Here is a 12,384-nt window from a genome sequence, read left to right on the forward strand (position 1 = left end):
GAAGACAGAGCAAGAGAGAGAAAGTGAAAGAGCACGAGAAGCAAGAAAGAAAGAGGGAGAAAGGAAAAAGAGAATGAAAGTGATAAAGAGCAGGGGAGAGAAAGAAAGACTGACAGAGAGAAAGAAAGAATGAAAGTGAGAGAAAAAGAGGAGAAGGGGAGAGAGAATCAAGAAAGCAAAAAGAGTGAGAGAGAAAAGAGAAAAATAGGGAGAGAGAGAGAGCAAAAGAAGAAAAGAGCGAGAGAGAATAAGAGAGAAAGAGTAAGAGAAGAGAGACAAAGGAGAAAGAGAATGAGAGAAAAAAAGAATGAGAGGAAGACAGAGAGAAAGAATGAGAGAGAAGACAGAATGAAAGCAAGAGAAGGAGAGAGAGAATAGAGAAAGAAGAGTGAGATAGAAAGAAGTCCGAAAAAAGAGATAGTGAGCAAGATCAAGTTAAAGATAAAGTGCAGGAGAAGCAAGCAAGAAAGAAAGCAGAAAGAGAATGAAAGCGAGAGGGAGGAGAAAAAGAGAGAGAATAGTAAGAAAAAAAGAAAGAAAATGAAAAAGAGAGAACAGAGAGAGAGAGAACTGGTTTTCTATGGGAGTTGGCTGCTGCATCTGGAATACGTCCAAGGGTCCAGTAATTGCCGCATGCAGCATGCATTTTAAATATTTAATCTCAATCTTATGTGAGTAATTGTGGATCAGGTGTCAAAATAAGACCCCGATGGACAAAATGCTCTATCATGGAGGGTTCTTTGTCCTCAGAACACAGCAATTTGCTACACACAGGCACGCATACACACACACACACACACACACACACACACACACACACACACACACAGGCCAAGCTCTGTCTAAACCGAGACCTTCACGCAAACTACACAAATAAAATCAGCATTGAAAATGTTGTAATGAATCAAATATATTATCACAAACAAAACAAAAATCTTATAGAACTTCAATTAGCCTCTGTCAATGTGAGAAATGGTAAAAAAATTCACTCAAGGTAAAGGGCAGCTTGTGTTTTCTTTTTTTTTTTAAACAACAAGTGGAGAAATGTTCTTATGACAGTGTTAAAGGAATGGTTTGATGAAAAATCAATCTTACACGTATCCCTTTATCAGTTCAGACATTCTTGGTGTTTTGCCAAGTTTTACTTCTTTGGTTTAGTGCTGGAGCTATGAGGCTAACATTGCACTAAAAGTCAATAGTCACCCAAATCTTTTCTGTAAAAACATCCCCAAAATTCTCAGGGTCAGGGTCATTTCTGAACACGTGGGGGCATTCAGCAACATTCTAATATCGTCACTCGCACACACCACAATATCATGACTAACACAATTAACAATAAATAACACTAATCTTGGGGGCCCAAAGTAATTATACAACTTATAGCAATAATTTTTTCTGGTTATGATAGTTATCATGATGCAGTCCTTATTGGCAAAACCCCTGATTACCTTATTACAAGAATTTAGAACACTACTTGCTAAAGAAAGACAAATGCACCTTCTTTGCTTTTTTATTTAATATATTATGTTTTTTTTATTTAAACATTGCACATAATTCCATTTTCCATCACATCTCATATTGCTGCCTACAAAATGATAAGAATGTAGAAAAACTTAGAATATCGACTGATGAAGTTTACCAAAAAAAAAAAGGAAAAAAAAAAACAGGAAAATAAAACTCAAAACAAGTGGAAAAAGGAAAATCTGAGGGTCCCAAAAATACCACAGCAGCACCTAAAAATAAACGAAGGGTAACACAAACACATATCTTCAATTGGGATGCACGTTTCCAAAAAACAAAGCATCATGCATAAAGAAAAGGCAAGGCTGTCCTAAACCCACATGAAGAAATGTCTGGTAAACAATATTATACACTTCCTGGTGGTTTGGCGCACCAGGTGCATCTCAGCCTCTTCCAGACTCTGTGCTAATGACGAGGCTCTAGAGATGACACAACACAAGGCAACATCAGCCAAGAGAGCTATGCATAGGATGTCAGTGGAGGCCCACGTCAATGTTAACAATCAAATATGACCTGCCTCAGTCGTTTTAATCTGTTGCGACAGCTTTGCTTTGTTTATGAGGAGAATGACTGAGCTACCTCGAGTTCCAGCTGCGATTGTTCATACAAGGGCCAGTGCTGATGAACATGATACGATAGAGGGGGTAAAACGATCAGGCGATTGAAAGAGATCTTTTCTAGTGTGCGGCTTTATAGACCTGGCTTCTGTTACCATGGAGAGATGGAGCAGGGAGCAGCCAAGCATTACCATCTCTTGTGGATTACAATCTTGTGGATTGTCCCATTGGAATGCTTCTTAAGACTGGTGGAAAATGCTTCATCAGTACAACATGTAGCTTACACAACATAGTCACGTAGGTATATGCTATAGCATTATAGTCACTACGGTGCACTCTATACCATAGAGGCATCATAAATTAGTGTACTGTCTTAAAAGCAAAGCAAAAAGGGTTCTTTTGAGCAAAAAAAAGAAAAAACACTTTTTCTTCCTTAAAGAACCTTTCAATAGACTTAGAACCATTGAAATGCAGGTGTGAGGAATCTGTTAAAAGTACAAAGAATCTCCACATAACGCAAATATCCAAGTACAAATTTTGGTAACACTTTTTGACACCTACATAAGGTTGTCATGACAAGTGACATAACCCTTTATAAATGTTTATAGATGCTTATTACAATAGGCATAATTCGCTCTAAATATAGTGGTCAGTTTTGATCAAAGTTAGCTAAAGTAGTCTTTATGATAACTACTGGAATAAGTATTTATAAACATTTAAGTAGGGTTATGTCAGTTGTCATGACAATCTTATGTAGGTGTCATTTTGCCTTAACAACAGAACCCTATAGTAAAGTGTTATCAAGATTTTTCCCCAGAACCACACTTAAGCCAAGATCCACACTGTGTAAAATAAAGATGTCATAAAAGGTTCAATGCCATCGAAGAACCACCACCTGTTCCCTGAAGAGCCTTTTAATAGAACATTCTTTAAAAAAATATACTTTGTCAATAAGATGCAAGCACAAAAGTTTATGAAGGTTCAACATAAATTTACGGCTCTTCCTAGAACCACACATTTATGCCAAGAACCACACTCTCATAAATTAGGGGCCAAAAAAGTTTCAGTGCTATAGAAGAATCAATAAATAACTTCAATGCCTGGTTCTTAAGAGAACCATTTGCTGACTATGATATTTGTGAGAGTGATAAACCTTTTTAAAGTTTTAAGAACCTTATAATGCAAAGGTTCTAGGAAAAAAACCTTAAATTGTTATAGAGCCTTTACATTATGTAAACTTGTAAGTTTCTTTACATTGACAAATGTTTTTAATGGAACCAAATATGGTTCTATGGCATTGCTCAAGGAACCCTTTGAAGTATTTTGAAGTAGACCTAACTGAAACCATGGCTGTAACTGAATTGGTCCCTACTCCATTATTAGTATTATAAAGTACAGTAGTTATATGGGGGTACAACAAACAAAGCATAATGTCATCATTAAGGGGGGCTACTAACTTAATACACCAAGTTTTGCTGTAGTAAAACACATGGGTTCATGCCAGATTCTAAAACAGAGTTAACTCATAGGTCACAGAAGTTAGATGGCATAGTTTATAATATTGAATTAGGGTACAAATCTCTGGTCTTGGAATAGAGCTAGTATTTTTGGTTGCCCTGGGAGAAAAGAAACAGCTTGCTGTTCTTATAGCAAGTTGTGAAAATATTGACAAAATAATGACTTATATTGAAATAATTTAATTCTTAAAACATTACTATCTTGAAACAATGACATTAAATATCAAGAATGTAATTCACTATTTAGAGACAGACAACTTTTTGAGAAAACGAGTCAGTATTTCAACATATTGCTGCCAGAAATGGACATTTTTTTCCCTCTACCTGTCAGGATTAGGATAATTAACACTACATTCGGTTTCCTCTGAAGCATGATTACACCGTCTCTCTTGATAAGAGTGCCTGCAATATGCATTTAATTAAATTAAGCTTAATTCACATTCATGTTGCCCTTTTTCTTTCCCTGTTTTTTGTGAAGAGAGTTCAGTAAGCTTACTTTTCAATAACTTCAGTGACCACCGTAAATGTTAGCTAATCTCCTGCTCGTCATCCATTACTGTGTAAAAGTCAGAGACCACCCTTTCATTTATTTTAGTTCTAGTCAAAACAGCCATTAAGCATATTTTATTCATTTTCAGTGTAAGAAAATAAGCAGAGAGCAGAAAATTAACCAGCAGCCTCTGGCTTTAAGTATAATATCAAATCTGAAGTTCAAAAACAAGGGGATCTGGTAGCCCACCACACCTGTCACCATCAGATCAACTCTATTTAATGTTTTCGTCTTTGAGAGAAAGGAGAAAATCAAGCTTCACTCTTGCTTCAGGTGTGCTTTGTCTATCAGTATGTCTGTTGCTTAGCAACAAGAGACTCCCAATGCATTCTGGTATACGTTTAGCTGATATAGTAATCTATGGTGTTCCCTTGACATTAAGAGAGCAGTGTGGGAGACTGTAGTGCCCTCAAAGTTTGGAATTCCACTTTGTTTCCATGCACTGGTCCTTTCCAATTAAGTGTATTTAATATTCGAAGCAGAAGCTCCGTGTGTTACTGGATTCCACATTAAGGTGATTAAGGTTGAGAAAGATAGCGATAATGAGCTGGGACTGAGACGCAACTCTCTGTGCTGGTGCTATTGTGTGTTGTATCATCTCTACAAGCTTCTACAGGACTCTTCATTTGGTTTACCTCTGTCTTCTTTATTGGACAGCCTCATTGAGCAGAAGTAACAGGCCCATACATCAGTTGAACAAAGGAAGCTGTATCTGAACAAAGCTATCGACTGATCAAATCAATCAGAAAATGTGCCGTATGTGACCAGCATTGATTTTGCACCATCAAGTAACTCTCCTCCGCTCTCCAAGTGACTCTTCCTCTTCCTCGAAGAAAACTGGCCGACCAATCAGTGCTGGTCTAGTGTCCATGGTAACGCAGACCCCCCCTCTCCCTTTGTGGTTGGATGATAATTCTTGGCTCTTGACTGGATGTACAACGAGAGTCATGCGCATTGCATTGTGGGTTGGTAAAGAGCTTCGTCCCTTAAAACTGTCCCAGTCCGCTGCGGGGGAGCCCAGAGCAACGTGCCAGGGTGACATCATTATCTTGCTAGCATGTATTTACATGTTTGTGTCACATGTGCGTCTACGACATGTGACGTGACACGTTGCCCTGCGTCCAGCTCGCAAGCAGCGATCCACCTGCACATTGTCATCAGGTAGATGGAAAGCTCTGCTGGACCTCTTTGCTAGAAAGCCTGGATAGCTATAAAAAAACAGACAAGGAGAAAGGGAGCAAGAACGACAATGAGAGAGAGAGAGGGAGAGAGGACAGAGAAAGAAAGAGTGAGTTCTTGGTGGGTAGAACTAGCATTCGTCGCAACTAGAGATCAGACGGAGGGAGGGATCACAGAGCCTGAAGACACGAAGATGACGAGAACATGGGGTTTAGGGGGGCTGGAGATGCCTAACAGTCAAAAAAGTAGAACTTCCCCAAGTGACGCATGTGATTTCCTTAACAGGACACATTAAAATAGACATCTGCTTTATGTACATATGTTTAATGTGCATCTACCCTCACTAGGTCTATACCTCCAAGTGGAAAAAAAGAGAGCAAGAGAGTCTCCGACAAAGAACAGAATTTCAATTCAACTTTGGTTATATAAGAGTCAAGGCTAGATTTTAAAAAAATAGATAATACACCTCCGTAGTACTTTGCATACAGATGAATTGAATGCATTTTTTTCATGACAAACAAAGCAGCTGCTTCATCCTTTTAGATACAAGCTATAATTTCATATATTTCACTTAAGAAAACTCCACAGCATCCTTTTACGTAACGTCTCTGACAGGCTTATCTCTATTCTGAGCTGATTTCAGCAGGTGCGGTTGTGGTGAAGAGAAAGAGAGAGAGAGAGAGAGAGAGAGAGAGAGAGAGAGAGAGAGAGAGAGAGAGAGAGAGGAGAAGAGTGCGAAGGAGGGAGAAAGAGTGAATGCAAGATTGCTTGTGCTCATGCCGGCATGCATGGTTGAATGTGTTAGATAAGCAAAGGAAGACAGAGAGAGAGAGTACTGTGGAAGTTTCAGAGGGTGTTTTGTGTTATTCACAAGCAGCTTTGCCTCTCTCCTCCGTACAGAAAGGGTCTGTGAAGTGAGGATGCGATATTGCAGGCGCTGTGTATGCGTGCTTGTGTGAGTTTGGGGGTGGTGGTGGCGGTGGTGGTGATGGTGGTGGGGATTATTGTTGCGCTGTCACTGTGTGATACTGTAATTTGCTGCCGTGGCTGCGAGGGCACCGTTTGCAGCATGGGGTTATAAAAGCGCAGATTAAATTTGAGCCTAAACTGTTTGGAAGCGCTCATGGATGCTGAAGCATTGGCCTTGATTCCTCAGCCTTATACATCCAGAATCAATCTCAGGCTCTTTTTACCAGGCTGAGTAGCTTGATAAATTAAGCAGGCAGTTCAGTCAGCAATGACAGTAAGAAGTGACAATGCTAAACACACACCAAGAACAGTGGCTGACTTAATCGCTTAAAAGGAATTTCACTCCATATCCACTCTCAATGCCTGTATGCCTGTTGGGGCATGACAGTAACCAAGCAAAATAAAGTTATAGCTCAAACCTTTTACACTCTTCAAAATAAAGGTCCCAAAAAGTGCTCTTTGGAGGGTTCTTGAGTCACTAATGCAGGTTATTATGAAGGTAGATGATGGTAAACTGGACATTTTATGTCTTTTCAATGGAGTAGCGATGGAATTTTCTGCCACTGCCAACAGTGATGACAGTATATAGCAGCAGTCAGCAGTATATTCTGTCAAGAGTTCAATTTTCCCAACTTTTGCCATCAGCCAAGAGGTTTACTTTATTTTCTTTCATTAGTTATAGTTCCTTTAGTTTACTTCCTCCCTATTTTTCCTGATTCTGAATCGCAGAGCTCTCTAATGACTGATCACATGCCTAGTAGATGTCTACCTCAACTATTGATTGAGCCTCCAACACATGAATGGTCATATGTTTCCTGGCTTGCAACAAGATGTCTACTGTATGTGTTTCCTGACAAGCAGATGTACCAATTGCTGCAAGGGAAATACATGGTATAAATGCCTGTATGATAAGACTGTTGTCACATTGGACTGCTGAAAACTGATGGACAGCACGCTCTTGAATAAAGACTTCATTGCTGCATCGCAGTCTCCTGGCTCTCTCCTTGGCACAAAAAGATTTACAACTGCAAGCTGGAATAAACCAGATGATGATTTTTTCAACATGTGAGTGCTGAGCGCTCATAGCTGAAGACCAGGTGTAACTCTTCACCAAAGGCACACCATTACAAACATTAGCAAGTGTTCAAAACACCGCAAAAATGGGATAGGAAGAAACATTATCACCAGTGGTGGTGTGAGTGGGCAGAACCCTGAATTTCACTCCTGTGGCTGGTAGCTAAAACAAAGTAACAACTGTCTGCTAGGCATCGTAACTGAGATGCCCAAAAGTCATAATTAGAAAAAAAATGTAACCCACTTTGCAGCAAAATGCAATTACATCCAACATAACATTAATCTGCTTGTGATTTCTCTCTATTATTGATATTAATGCTTTTGGATTTAATACAACATTCAGATTTGTACTGTAACATCATAAGCCCTGCTTAGTTACTTTTGTGCCTTGAATGTGTTATGTTCATATGCAGCAGTCATGGTCTTGGAAAAGTTTTTTGTGCTATGATGATATTTTGTCCACTTCTGATATTAAAAAGCTTTAAAAAGGTCTTAATGTATACTTTCAGTTAAACTGGAATTTTGATGGTCTAATTTCAAAAACTGCATTTTCATGGAATATCTATCACTTTCAATTTTATACTGATATTACTTTATTTTTCTATATTCTATCATTTTTTTGACTAATGTGGGTGGCCCATAATGCTGCCACTGGCTATCACCATAGCAATGTTTACATGGCTGTATAGCATCAGTTGCATACCATCGCTGATTACTCCAATTCTGCTGAGTGACTTTTTCAATGCCAACACATAAAGACAGCCAAGTCCCTTTCAAAAGATTGTTTTTTTAAAACAAACACTTTTGTCATGCATGTAAAAACAATCTTTTTGGACTCAAAAGTATCTCCACATAATATAAAACTTCCACACCAATTAAAGGTTGGTCCTAGCACTGTATATCTAAGCCAAGAATCATTTAGGAACCTTTATTTTTATGAATGTAAATACAGAAATATGCACTGAATTTACTTGATGCAAATGTGCACATAATTTCCATATGAATGAAGTATGTTACACCAACATAGTGCTGATGCATTTTATTCATGTGGAAAAATCAAACTCAAGTAAATTCAATGCATTTTCTACTACTAAGGAGTTTAACTAGTATCTTGTGCTGTTGCATTAGATTTCAAGGCTTTAATTTGCTGTTGCTGTAATGTACAATTGTGGAACAACATTCCTAATTTAAGCAGATAGTTTTGCTTGCCTCTTGTGACCCTGTCTGTGTGCATGTTTGCTGAATGCAGAGTAATGGATAAAGCACCCCACCAGACAGCTGGGTCATCCATCACATCATATAATACCAAATGGTACTGATTGCTATATTGAATGCGAATGGTAATTGTTGCCAGGCCAATGGTTCATATCCCTGCTGATTATGCTAATTTGATTAGCAATGGTTAAAAGCGGGACTACGCAGCATGCACTATGATTGCATATGGTGATACAAATGAGACATTTATGATGTATACACAACAATCGATCCGGTCCAAGAATGAACACACGTAAGCCCAATTAAATGTCCATGGCACCTGGCAGCACAATCCTTCATCCTCTACCCCATGACCTGTCCTGGTCTTCCTGAGGAAACCCTGTAGCTCCTTGTCTTTTTGTTTGATTGTTTGTAATTTTACATGAATTGGCAGCTAGCAATACTAGCAATATATACTGATGTGAGATACTCAAACTCTAAACAACTCGCACCAGCACAAGAGTTTATATAACCTCCTAAGAACTCTGTAGTTGGCGAGATGTTAGCGCTTCCTCTGACAGCAGTGGCATGATACTGAGTCCGGTGGCGAGGGGAGTGGAATGGGTTTTGATCCTGCATGAATACACTGTTAATGAAAGGCCCTGGGACGACTCCAAGCTGACATCAGGCAGCCTGCTTGCCAGCTCTCGCCCTTCAAGCCCGCGGTTTGGGTCGAAACAGAAGGAGGAGATTAAAAAACTAGACACTGAAGACAGAGAGCATGGCCTTATACCTGCTTCGCAAATCTCTCAACAAGCCCACCCAATGGAAACAAGTGTCCATATTACAACCAAACAAATATTTCTCTATTATATTAAAATATTCACATCTGTTTCATACAAGACACAGGTTCACACATAAAGAAAATAAAATAAAGGTAAAAAAAAAAAAAAAAAAAAAAAAAAAAAAAGGTCAAGCTTTTTTTTTTTAAAGAAGTCTTCTACTCTGTATCCCTCTGCGCAGAGATGTAGTGTACTGTGTCTTTAAGGCATTCATAAGGGGCGGGACTTAAGAAGTGATTGATGCCAGGCTTGAAGGTGGACTTCCTGTCTTACTGGTGGTGGGAGAGCAAGCAGTGTTCACACTCTCCTCTGCTGTCCAGCACTGGTCACTCAGGGAGGACATCATCGGGACTTTTGGTTCCTCAGAGCTGTGTACAGTCTTATGCCTACACCGACGGGTCCTTTGCTTTGGAGATCCATTCGCTGATGGGTCAGTCTCTCATGATCAAGACGCACAGCGCTGTAAGCAGAAAACAGGAAAGAGGTGCTTAGCCAAATACAGGTGCATCCATAGACCTCTGAGGTTCCGAGTTATTTTGTAGCTGGCAACATGCCTAAATGGACCTATCAGAGTTCTGCCCACAAATGCGCTGTTTTGTAGCAACTGTTGCCAGGTTTAAAGAAAATTTGCATAATTACCATTCAAGCTAATGAAAGACTTTAGAGCACTTCATTTTTTTAGTTTATTGTCTATTCGTATGAAAGCCCACACTAATTGATCAGGAATCAATAATAATCAAGGTCAATAATCAAGGTAATGCTAGCATGGTTTCAATTAGCTGCAATTAGCTGGGTCAGTGTAGCTTTTTAAACTAGAAAATAAAAATGTAGCCTAAAGTCTAAATCTAAATCTAAATTACATCTTAAATTCATTATGTTGAACAGGAGTTTGCCCAACATTATGTAAAAGTTCCAACTTTACAACAGAATGCGTTTGTGGGCGGAGCACCAACAGGTCAAAAAAGACTAATCCAGTGTAAGCCATTGTTCCCTATGAGAAAAGTGCTATTTTCTGCAATCTCCCTTATTGCATCACATGATAAACAAAAATATTGCAAAGTAGATATGCTTTATCCTATGTACAGTTGTATACAAAAGTTTGCGCACCCCTGGCCAAATGACACTGCTGGCTTTAGTTAAACAATAAAAGTAAAAATAAGCACATATCGTCTTCAGAGAGTTCACACTTCTACAAATTATAATGCACAATTGGTGTTAATTTGCTAAATTTAACATATTGGGGAAAAATGTGGTTCATATTATACATTTTATTTTCCCTCAATTTATTACACTCAAATAAAAAAGATAATTCGAAAATGAGCACACACCTTTTCAGGTACATGCTATATTAGAGGTTATTCTCTGTAGATGATGTGGCAAGTATTGTTTTAACATATTGGTGTTAATAAATTATGTGGAAGTAAGGGTAGGATTACAACTAGGGCTGAACGATTTAGGAAAAATATCAAATTGCAATTTTTCTGTGTATTGAGGTATGAGCTTTTTTTGGGCTAAGAAGACCAGCACATACTTTTTCTGGCTTGAGACTTGAAGGCTTAACACAAAATCTAAATTAAATAACACAACAACCTGCAAGTTAATTCTGGTTGTGATGGCAAAGCTCGTGGATGCTTCTGCGATTCAGATATAAAAACAATTAATCTTTCAGCCCTAATTATAACTATTATATTACTTCCAAACTATTATACAACAACACCAGCTGCTCAAATGTAGGCTGCTACTGTCAAAGCTACTTGGTTGCCACATTTGACTAAGTTTGCTGGTTTCCAAAGACGTCCATACAGTCATATGCAAAAGTTTGGATGCCCCTGGTCAAATGACATGATTCATTGATTTTCTAAGCGGATGTTTTATTTTATATATCGTCACTGTCAAAAAGTACCTCAAAAATTGCAGCTTTATAGCAGACGGCAAAATCGTTTACTGTTAATGTAAGACACATTGAAATTGTGCATTAAAATGATCAGAAAATGGCATATTTAAGTTGGTCCCTTGGAGAGTGTGTTAACTTACTTTCACTTAATAAATCATCAAAGCATGTAATTTGATCTTCAAACTTTTGCACACAACCATAATTCAAACAACAGTGGTACTCAGGGGGAATATGTACACAAAACAAAATTTATATTCTCTGGAACTTCTTAATCACAGATTGTGACAACCTGCATTTGTTTATCTCATAGACAAAATGGTATAGACTCTGGGCTTTTCCTGATGCTAAGCTGAGATTTTTTTCGCACTCATACAAAACAACCTCAAAGGTTAAAAACTTCTAAGCGAAAGTTGAGGGAGAGCAGTGCAGCTTATTATAATTCCACACAGCAAGATGCAAATGGGATGTCCTATATGCTTAATCCTCGAATGAACCCAAAAACACACACCCACACACACCCAGAGTGCAAATCACTTTCCTCTTCCAGATCCACTGCTTTATTAAAGCTTCTCTATGTTTTTCTTAAGCCTCTGAACCCAGGTTGTCTGAGGCATACCAAATCAATGTAATGACTGACAGCAGCCCATCTGGAATGGAGAGCAGAGCCAGAAATCTAACTGTCCTACCCGCCTCTGGAGACCACCACAAAAGCTATGGACCACTGTCTACAGAAGGCAAATGAGGCACAGTCCTGACAGAGAAAGAGACATTCACACTGACAGTGAAAAACAAAGCAAAACAGATTAAGTACTTTAAAAGGCTTCATTGCTCATCTTTTTGTGTAGTTTTAATCTCTGAAAGGCTATACATGATTTGTGAGGATGTCGTGATGCCATTTTTCTTTTCTATTACCAAAACTGATATTGTAACTTTGGCCAATACAATACCAATTAGGGTGATTTTATTGCAACAGCATACAAAGACATATTTATACAATTAGATGCTTCCAATGTGGCAACACATATGCACAGGGCAAGGTTCATAAAGACGTTTGATTATGGTGTGGCCTGCACAGAGTTCTGATCTC

The 12,384-nt window shown here is 38.6% G+C and overlaps 1 protein-coding gene across 2 annotated transcripts in view; it reads right to left on the reverse strand.

Moving 5' to 3' along the window:
* Positions 1-1,502: 1,502 nt before the first annotated feature.
* Positions 1,503-12,384, reverse strand: part of kcna4 (potassium voltage-gated channel, shaker-related subfamily, member 4) — a 72,511-nt gene continuing 61,629 nt past the window's right edge. For both annotated transcript variants that reach the window (XM_037534553.1, XM_037534554.1), the window contains one exon: positions 1,503-9,863. The gene's annotated coding sequence lies outside the window, so the exon portion shown is untranslated. The remainder of the gene's footprint in view (positions 9,864-12,384) is intronic.

This window comes from Pygocentrus nattereri, chromosome 25 (assembly GCF_015220715.1).
Source record: "Pygocentrus nattereri isolate fPygNat1 chromosome 25, fPygNat1.pri, whole genome shotgun sequence".
In the NCBI taxonomy this organism is placed as follows: domain Eukaryota; kingdom Metazoa; phylum Chordata; class Actinopteri; order Characiformes; family Serrasalmidae; genus Pygocentrus; species Pygocentrus nattereri.